Genomic DNA, 10,723 nt, shown 5'->3' on the forward strand with positions numbered 1-10,723 from the left:
ACTGCAGGACTTTTTAAAGCCTGTATTATAGGGACGCCTGGGTGGCTCAGTTGGTTAAGCAGCTGCCTTCGGCTCAGGTCATGATCCCAACGTCCTGGGATCGAGTCCCACATCGGGCTCCTTGCTCGGCAAGGAGCCTGCATCTCCCTCTGCCTCTGTCTGCCATTCTGTCTGCCTGTGCTTGCTCGCTCTCCCTCTCTCTCTGACAAATAAATAAAATCTTTAAAGAAAAAAAACCAAAACGTGCATTATGATTCCCTTGAGGGTTAATTGGCTTGCAGCTCTTCCCCTTTCTGGGAAAACATTTCTCTAGGACTACCGGCCTAGGGGCCACACTTTAGGCAATACTTATCTTATCTCTAGATTTGAATTTAAAAGAAGATGAAACCATCCTTTGCCTAGTTCAGCGAGGTTGGAGGTTCTACCAACCATTACTGAGTGTTTACCCCGTGTCCCGGGGCACACATAGAGCTCTATACAATCAATCCCAGGGGGCAACATTCAGCGAGACTCCAATGACTGAAACCCCCCCCCATGGTTGTGCAACACGGTGGCTCACCCTGCTTCCTCCACCTGTCATATCTCGTTTTTCAGTTTAACTCATCCCTCCCCATACCACACCACCACCATGCTCAGAAAACCCTTGCCTAGCACACTCGTGACTCTTGCACAAAAACCGTAGGTAAGAACTACGTAATTTGCGTACCAAACCTCTTTCAACTGGGTTGATGCAAATAGCAACATAGATATTTGCAAGATAAAGTGCAGCATGGCTTTGTCCTTTTCTTGTTTTTCTTCTCAGTGATACCAGATTGTGTTTCTGGTGGCTGAGTCTTATTTGCCTTGGGCCATTTTAAAATTTCCTAAACTAGATAGGATTGAACAGGTCAACTGTTGAATTCCAGAGAAGTCTTAAGGTTCTAGGGGCAATGCAGGGACCAAGAGAGGCAACTCAACAAGAGGCACCAGTGGCAGTATCGTAGCCAATGAGGTTTATCCGAGGCACGATTATTGCTATTTATTCTTTAACAAAGGAGAGAACCAATGCTGGAAGGCTTAGCGTTTGGAGCTGTCAATTCACTTGTGCATGAAACCACAGAACCAAAATCCTTCGGGCTTGCTATCAATAAAGATTTTTTTTTTTTTTTAAGATTTTATTGATCTATTTGACACAGAGAGAGAGATCACAAGTAGGCAGAGAGGCAGGCAGAAAGAGAGAGAAAGGTAGAATCTGGCTCCCCACGGAGCAAGGAGCCCGATGTAGGGCTCAATCCGAGGACCCTGAGATCATGACCTGAGCCAAAGCTAGACACTCAACCAATTGAGCCACCCAGGCGCCCCTCAATAAAGTTTTTTAAACATACATTTTGAGGGGTGCCTGGGTGGTTCAGTGGGTTAAACCTCTGCCTTCGGCTCAGGTCATGATCTCAGGGCCCTAGGATGAAGCCCTGGCACCGGCCAGGGAGCCTGCTTCCCCCTTCTCTCTGCCTGCCTCTCCACCTACTTGTGATCTCTCTCTCTCTGTCAAATAAATAAAATCTTTAAAAAAGATATTAATTTTGGAGGAGGGATTGATCTGGAAGTTTAAAGTTCTGCCATTTTAATATTCAAGTCAGTCTATGTTTACCTTTTTATTTTTTGGTGCATTACAGAATTCTCATTAAATCATGCTTAGAATGCACTCTCATCCCATTTTCATAGTTATCTTTCAGGACTGTTTGTGGCTAGTAGTTCTCCCTAGCAGGTGAGGGCCCAGGGAAAAGTACATTCTGTCCCTTCCTCCCAGTTCAAAACCTTTACGGAAGATTAACTGATACTAAAATTAATGCACCGGACTACCTCAAGTGGAAGATAAGACACAACAAGATGACAGAGGGGTAGGAGGGAGCCCAGGGTCCCCTAACCCCCCTGCCTGTCTGCAGTGTTGGAGGAATCCATGGGCAGACCATGTGGAGGCCTGATTTAAGACCTAATTAAAAAGTTATTTTTGGGGGCGCCTGGGTGGCTCAGTGGGTTAAGGCATCTGCCTTCGGCTCAGGTCATGATCCCAGGATCCTGGAATCGAGTCCCACGTCGGGCTCTCAGCTCAGCAGGGAGCCTGCTTCCTCCTCTCTCTCTGCCTGACTCTGCCTACTTGTGATCTCTGTCAAATAAATAAATAAAATCTTAAAAAAAAAAAAAAAAGCTATTTTTGTAATTGCCCACTGGTTAGGCTATTGCCACACACCGTTGGCCACTACATAGAAGTTAGAGCCAGGAATCCCATTGGATAGAACCTTTCAAAGTATTAAGGCACAGACTAAACTAACAGGTGCGGGAAGGGAGGGACTGTGCATACCTGGGTGGCTCAGTTAGTTGTGTGTCTGCCTTTGGCTCAGGTCATGATCTCAGGGGCCTGGGATAGAGTCCGGCATTGGGCTCCCTGCTCAGTGGAGAGCCTGCCTCTCTCTTTCCCTCTGCCTGCCACTCTGCCTGCTTGTGCGCTCTCTCTCGAATAAATAAGTAAAATCTTAAAACAAACAAACAAACAAACCCAGAGATCTGCAGGATGAGAGGATCAGGCTCAAGTACTGGTAGTTCATCAATTTCTGCCCTAGATCTCAGACTCTCTTATACGCCGCTGCGCAGGAGAGGCTCTGGGGATAAGGCCGGTGTGATAGTTGGGCCTATGAATATATTTGAGACCTTGAAAAAAAAATTGCTCTAAAATACAAAGGAAAAAAAATCTCAAAAAGTTAATAAATGTTAAATAAATGTGTACAAAGTATCACATTTGTCAACTTCATTAATTGTTCAATCCAGTGTTCAAAAAAAGGTTCTTCTATTGGAAAATAATTCGTAGATTAACATAGTGGTTAAGAGCATGGATCGTGAAACCAAACTGCTTGTGTTCAAATCCTGATGCCTCCATTGACTGTGTGACTTCCGGCAAGTTACTCAATCTCTCTGAGCTTCCGTTTCTTCCTCTTCTGTAGTCCTGTGGAAAAAATGGGAAGACTACTGACAAGATTTCAATAAACAAGATACTGAGCTCGGCACACTCTGAGTACTGGATGTGTACTAACTGCTGTTATTACATTACTCTTCCACTTGGAGAGCATTCCAAACTATGAATGGGCTTCTAACAAATCAGAGCCAGATTAAATGAGTTACTCAACATAAGTCATTACAAGAGCAAAATTCTAAGAACTCTTTCCAAAGGATTTCTTAAAACATTTTTACCACTGAAATTTCCAAGCAAATACAAATATAAAGAAAAGAGTATATAATGAACACCAGTACCTTCCACTCAGCTTCAACAGTCATCAACACACATCTACTCTTATTCATCTTTACCTCTACCTCTTCCCCTACCCCTCCACCCAGGATTATTGAGGGGGGGGCAGACATCCTATCATTTCACTTGTAAATATTTCAACATTTCTAAATGTTTTTAAAATATAACCTCAAAACCCCAAAACAACTTAAAAATTAATACCATCAAATATCTAGCCAGTGTTAAAACATCCGTACTTATGTATAGAATTGACTTTTTAATTTTTTTATTAAGATTCTATTTATTTATTTGAGAATGAGCTAAAGAGGAGAGAGACCGTGAGCTGGGGAGGGGCAGAGGGAGAGGGCGAGCAGACTCCCCGCTGATCGGGGAGCCCTGCCAAGCCCTGGGATTATGACCTGAGCTGTAGGCAGATGCTTAACCAACTGAGCCACCTACGCACTATAGAATTGACTTTTTAAATAGTTTGTTTGAATCAGGAGCCAGATAACGTCAGCTCACTGCAAATTAGTATCTCAAATACTTCTAAGCTATTGGGTTTTTGCCTTCATCTCTCTTCTGGTTACTTGCAGTTTTTCTTGTTGAATAAACTATGTTTGCTTGTCCTGTGGAGTTTACTATAGTCTGGATTTTGCTATTGGGCACCTTATGGCTCATTCAACATGTGACTGTAACTAGTAACAATCTAGACACTTGACTGGATTCAGATGAGGGATTTTTGCAGCCTCCTTCAGTTGTGTCTCCCTCAGGCCACACCTTGTCTAGTTGTTGTTCTTTTCGAGATATTTGCAACCATTGGTGATCGTTGGCTAGACCCATTAATTCACTAAAGTTGGAACATGGTGATGTTTTAATTCTATCATTCCTCTAATAGTTGGGATACTATAAAAAGGAAATACCCCATCATCAATTATTTGGTTACCCTGAAGTAGCATTTGTACAGAAAAGGCAAGAGAAATGTCTGATTCTTTCCTTTTACTTACTGGTTTTCAGAATCATGAGTTGGTCCTCTAGTACCCTCTGAATGTGCCGCAGAGTGTTGGTTGTTATCTTGGTCTTAGTTCTTCACAGTGTGGTTACGCAGGCAATTTAAAAATTTCACTTGCAGTATTAAATATTGCTTTTTTATAATTTCCTTTTTTTTTACTGTTATATAAAATATTACATGGTTCCTTGAATCTACAAAACAAGGTATACTCAAAGACATCAGCTTTTACTTCTGTTCTAATTCGTTTCTTCCCCTTTCCTATAGAAAACTGTTCCTTTCGAAAGCATACTGTTCTATTGTCCTTTTCTGTTCCAAATTAGTAAATATACATTTATCTTTGTCTCTCCTTCTGTTTATATAAACACTTGCATAATCTACTCACTTGTCTCCATTTTGATCAAATAACATTTACAGCAAAACCCAAAAAGTATATTTAATGTGTAAAGTGGTTTGGTGCTATTCTAATTTTGCCATAACAGGTAGACGGGCCTACAAAAGCTCAGAAAAAGTCAAGCCAGCTGATTTTATCTCCCCACTCAGACACAATCTGCCTCTGAGCGGACCCAGTTTGAGGATGATAGAGAGATTGCAATCAGGGCGCGGAACGTGGGAAGCTCCTGGGACGGCGAGGAAGTGCAGTTCTTGCCAGAAGCAGTTCCTGTGAGAATCGGGGTGCAGAGATGAGTCTTCAACGTCAGACCTTTGTGATGGGGTCAGGATTTGAAGACCTTTCCATGTCTCAGAAGGTAAGGTGGAGGCTCACCTTAAGTGAACCGCACTGGCTGTTTGGCTCTAACAATAACGGTGCGTTACAATGAAACCTTCCTGGTAGTTTCGTTTTGTTTCACTTTTTTTTTGTTTGTTTGTTTACAGACTCAAAACAACCCCATATAGAGCTATTAGGGACGCGGAGCATCAGAGCCAGAGGTCGGGATTCCGCGAAAGGGGCGGGGCGGTGGGCGGAGATGGGGCGGGACCTGGGTGGGGCCTGGGCGTGTTGGAGGCGGGGCCGGTTGCCCTAGGGGAGGCGCTTTAGGAGGCCGGACAGGCTGCGTCTGGCGGAGCGGCGGGTCAAGCAGATCGCATCTTGCTCGCGTCTCATCCCGCACGTCCCAGCCTTTTCCTGCGGGATGATTTGTCCGGATAAGCCAACTTCACTCCGCACCTCCCTCGGGAGCCCCCAGGACCCTGCACGCCAGAAGGCGGACAAGGAAGTTGGGTCAACAGAGTGCATCAGCGAGGAAGGGAAGAGGAAAGGGCCGAAGAAGACTCCGGAGGCTAGAAGAGTCTGGAATACCCCCTCTTCTGCACATAGTCTCAGGCTGCATCTTTGCGACATGGACTTGCTGAGAGATCTTGTCTTGTACCAAACATCTGCCCTTTCTTGTTCTTAAGTCATTTATTTGCTCAGACTGCCTTTGGTCTGCATTTAAAAGTATATTTCCCCTGCATTAAACGTGGCTCCATTTCTAATGGGAAGAGGAAGAACGTAGTAATTTGATCTCTTGGGAGGACTCTGCCAATGGGTCTCTCTCCTCATCTTTTGATGCAGGAAAAGGGTACAAGATAAATGATTATGGATAAAAACACATCGATTAGGGCACATCCCTATATAGGATTCTATGTGACCATGAAAAAGCTGAAGGAAGATATATATGTAACCATGTGGAAGGATGTACATAGTATATTCATGGTTACAAAACAAATCAAGTTGCAAAATGGTATGTATGTTGGTAAAGGTACCAGAAAAGTTCATAGTAAACTGTTATCAAAAGTTCCTTCTGGGAAAGTGCCACTGTATCAGTGGCAATGCTTTCTGCTTCAAGTAAAGAGAACCCCAGCTCAGTAGCTCACATAATAAGGAAATTTATTCTCTTGTAAAACAAGAGGTCCATGGGGAGAGGGATTCAGGGGTTGATTAGCTCAGCAGCTCATATAATCACTGGGAACTCAGGTTCTTTCCATCTTTCAGCTTTGCTTTTCCCAGTGATTAGGCTTTGTTCTCAGGCAGCTCCCCTCCTGGGGGATTGGTGCAGTAGTTTCAGGAGAAATATTCAAACTGCCCATCCTTGGCAGAGAAGGTCAAAGTCACCTGCCAGAGGAGCCCCAGGTCTCCCAGAAACAAGCCTTAACATTCCTGCCACACTCTCATCATGGCCGGAAGCAGCCCCTAGGAAGCTTGGTTCAGATGCTCAGAACCTGCAGCCATGCTCAGTCCCTAGTGCTCCCTGCAGCAGCAGATCTGAGAGGACATTCTCATGACACCCACAAGCATTCGCTCTTTTTAAGAACAAATGCTGCAGGTGACGTGCCCTATGTGTCACATATGTCGCTTGTTCTTGTCCTAGCCGACAAGACCGTGATCATTGATTTAAAAATAAACCAATCAGAACCACACCTCAGACTCAGCAACTGCCCACCTCCTTGGAATCCTTTGGCTATTGTGGGAAGGATAAGAAACTGGGGAAAAAAAAAAAAATCCAGGCCCTTTTAGGAAGAAGGAAGTGGAAATGAATATCAGATAAGGAACCAACAAGGCGTGCTACAATGGGAGAGAGGGACCCTTTAAATCTGTATATTTCTGTATAGTTTGGATTTTTATGAGCTTATATTACTTGTAGAAATAGCTATTTTAGTTAGGCAGTTAGACAAGGACACTTGGCATCAGAAAGAAAAGTATTTGTTTCCATCTTATGATTTATAATCCGTAATCTTGAGCAAGTAATTTAACATCTTCAAGTCTTTATTATTAAAAAGTTGAAAGTAATTCTCGAGTTGGAAAAAAGAAGGACAAGAAACATGAAAGAGATACGGGTTTCTCTTATGTCCTGGAAGGCAAATTATTTCCTATCTGTAAAGATTTAGAAACATATGTGTTAAATTATACTACTTGAGGTTTGGTATAGTTTGGGTATTTTAAAGAACTGGGAAAATGCAGTCCTCCTTCAGGCACATTAAAGAAAGTCACAATGATTTCTTTTTAACAAGTTGAATAGTGTTCTGTTTCCTCTCAACTAGTTTGTTGTTTAGAATGATGAAGTAATATATTTCCCCAAAAGTTGTGATGTTTGATTATGAGGTTGTGTGACTATTTGTTTTAGATTGATTGATTGATGTAAATTCAATTTAATTAACATATAGTGTATTATTAGTTTCAGAGGTAGAATTTAGTGATTCATCTGTTACATACAATACCCAATGTACATTACATCAAATATCCTCCTTAATGCCCGTCACCCACTTACTCCACCTCCCACACACCTCCCCCTCAGTAACCCTCGGTTTGTTTCCTATGATTAAGAGTCTCTTATGGTTTGTCTCCCTCTCTGTTTTCATCTTATATATCCTCCCCTTTGCCTATGTTCATCTGTTTTTTTTTTTTTTAAAGATTTTATTTATTTATTTGACAGAGAGAGATCACAAGTAGGCAGAGAGGCAGGCAGAGAGAGAGAGAGAGGAGGAAGCAGGCTCCCTGCTGAGCAGAGAGCCCGATGTGGGACTCGATCCCAGTACCCTGAGATCATGACCTGAGCCGAAGGCAGCGGCTTAACCCACTGAGCCACCCAGGCGCCCTGTTCATCTGTTTTGTTTCTTAAATTCCACATATGAGTGAAATCATATGATATTTGTCTTTCTCTGACTTATTTTGCTTAGCCTAATACCCTTATCCACACCACTGCAAATGGCAAGATTTCATTTTTTTGATGGCTGCATAGTATTCCAGTGTGTGTGTGTGTGTGTGTGTGTGACTTCTTCTTTATCCATTTATCTTTCGATGGACATCTGGGCTCTTTCCAAATTTGGGCTATTGTTGATAATGCTGCTATAAACATTGGGGTGGTTGTATGGTTATTTTGAGAATGATCAATTCAGTTCTAGTTATTCATATACTTATACTAATCTTGGTTCTTAATCATTTAAGACTGAATCAAAGCCCACTCTCTTAATATCACTTTGAGTTGCCGGCTAAGAATACTGGTAAGTGGGAGAACCATCATTAAGTAGTAGATTAAGGTTTGGGTATTTTCTGAGAGCTACTGGAAGTTGGAGGGATGAAGTGGTCTTTAGAATCTAGGAAGTAACCTAAGAATTACAATCCACCCCCAACTTGTGGTGAGATCTTAGGAGTCATTTACCTTTGAGGCTTTTTTGTTTTGTTTTGTTTTAATTAAGGTTATTTATTTATTTGACAGAAACACAGTGAGAGAAGGAAAACAAACAGGAGGAGTGGGAGAGAGAGAAGCAGGCTTCCCGCTGAGTGGAGAGCCCAACTCAGGACTCGATCCCAGGACTCTGGGATCATGACCTGAGCTGAAGGCAGATGTTTAATCAACTGAGCCACCCAGGCCCTCCTACCTTTGTGGCTTTTGTTCCTTGTTTACAAAACAAAAATAATTAAGCTTTTTGAAGATTATACCCTATCAGTTATCCATTGCTGCATTAAAAAAAAAAAATTACCCTAAAATGTAGTGGCTTATGACAACAATCCTTTAATTTGGTCAGAGTTTCTTTGGGTTAGGAGTTTGGACTGAATGCAGCTAGATAGATGTTCTGAGCTAGGTAGTTTTTCTGCAGAGTTCCTCTGAGGTCACTCATGTAACTTGGCTGAGGGCTGATTGACCTAGGAGACTCTGCGGGAATTCTCATCTCTGCTCTTTAACTTCCAGGAAATGAGCTTAGGCTTCCTCACATGCCATTCTCTGAGACCAAGAGAAGAGAGAGTAAACCCAGGGGTCAAGCACTGTATCATGCCTCCCAATGTCCATTGGTCAAAGCAAGTCACACGGCCATACCAAACACCAGCGTGGGAGGGGTCTACTCAAAAGGTTGACTACAGGAAAACCTCACGGAGTGGGAGACACTGTTGTAGCCATCTACCACCGGAACATCCCATAAATCAATCAGCAGATATGAAGAGGCGTACTGTAAAGTTTGAAATACCAAGTGAGTTACAGTCATAAACCCTTGAGGGCAAAACAAGTGTTGTTACTCAGGGTGCATTTAAATCTGCAAGATACTTGGGGGAAAGAGGGCTTTGTGGACTCAAAATGAAGTTTACCAATATATCAAGATTTGTCTTATTTCTTTTTTTTAAACACATATATTTTTTTAAATTTATTTGACGGACAGAAATCACAAATAGGCAGAGAGGCAGGCAGAAAGGAGGAAGCAGGCTTCCTGCTGAGCAGAGAGCCTAATGCTGGGCTCCATCCCAGGACCCTGGGATCATGACCTAACCTGAAGGCAGAGGCTTTAACCCACTGAGCCACCCAGGCACCCCCAAATTTGTCTTATTTCAAAAATGCCCTCGCCTGGGAACCTGGGTGACTCAGTTGGTTAAGCAGCTGCCTTTGCTTCAGGTCATGATCCTGGAGTTCCAGTTTCGAGTCCCACATCGGGCTTCCTGCTTGGTGGGGAGTCTGCTTCTCCCTCTGACCCTCTCCCTTCTCCTGCGTGCTCTCTCTCTCCCCCCCCCCCTCTCTCTTTCTCCTTCTCTCTCCAATAATGAAGAAAAAAAGAAAAAAGAAAAAAGAAAAGCAATGCCCTCACCAGATAAGGGAGCTGTGAACCATGACACACAGAGCCCAGCTTCCGTTTGGGTCCTCATCCTGGGACGTCCTCTGCTCCCTAACTCTCCATGCACCCAGAGCCAACTGCCTCCAAACACTTCACACAGTTTGCCAATTTCAGTTATGCACGCATCTGTTTGTTGTCCTTCTTCCCCAGGACGGTACGTAGAAAGCTCTGTGATGACAGGATCGATGTCTGTTTCATCCCCCAGCTTATACCCAGAGTCCAGCACGGGAACTGGCACAGAATAGCAGCCTCATAAATATTTGTTGAGAAGTGAATGAAATGAAAAGCTGCACTTACACAACAAGCACCTCCTGATGTTGTTTCTCAGTGACAAGCATCTTCCGTCCTGAGAACACAATGAACTTTGTCTCTTACCGATGATTCATTCGATCGATAATTTGCCAGGGGAGGGCACCAGCTCCTTGCTTCAAACTCTTGTCTCCGCATACCTCTTCTGTAAATCAGTTCTTCCCTGAACTGTGGCAGAACCACATCCTGTGGATTCTATCTGAGCTCTGCCTCTGGAACCCCACCTTTCCTTCTGCCGCTGCCTTAGGGGTCTTTGTTACTTCTTGCCGGGATTCCCAGCCTGGATTTCTAACTGGGCTCCTTGCCAACAGTCTTGCCCAATTCTGCCCCACCTCCCCGTCCGCTGCCAGGGAGATCATCACAAAAATATTTGAAAAACGAATTCTAGGGTTAAAGACCTCCCCAGCTCTCTAGAGATAAGATGTTCAAACATTTTGGCATGAGGTTTGAGTCTCCCATTGGCGTCCCCCTCCCAGCCGGTCTCCCAAGGCTCCTATCCCCCCATGCAGCCTCTACCCAGCCATAGGGAAGGTTCCAGTACTGAATGAACTTGCCTCTCTTGCTGCAAGGCC

At 43.6% G+C, this 10,723-nt stretch overlaps 1 long non-coding RNA gene across 2 annotated transcripts; it reads right to left on the reverse strand.

The window, feature by feature from the left end:
* Positions 1 to 2,727: 2,727 nt before the first annotated feature.
* LOC131839359 (uncharacterized) lies at positions 2,728 to 10,418 on the reverse strand. 2 transcript variants are annotated; one of them, XR_009356932.1, is made up of 3 exons: positions 10,140 to 10,418; positions 4,261 to 5,805; positions 2,728 to 2,977 (listed from the first exon to the last, which is right to left on the reverse strand). It is a non-coding gene; the product is annotated as an uncharacterized LOC131839359 (long non-coding RNA). The 2 variants fall into 2 exon arrangements; XR_009356933.1 differs by lacking the exon at positions 10,140 to 10,418 and adding an exon at positions 9,816 to 10,133.
* Positions 10,419 to 10,723: the final 305 nt, after the last annotated feature.

Source organism: Mustela lutreola, chromosome 8 (assembly GCF_030435805.1).
Source record: "Mustela lutreola isolate mMusLut2 chromosome 8, mMusLut2.pri, whole genome shotgun sequence".
NCBI lineage: Eukaryota > Metazoa > Chordata > Mammalia > Carnivora > Mustelidae > Mustela > Mustela lutreola.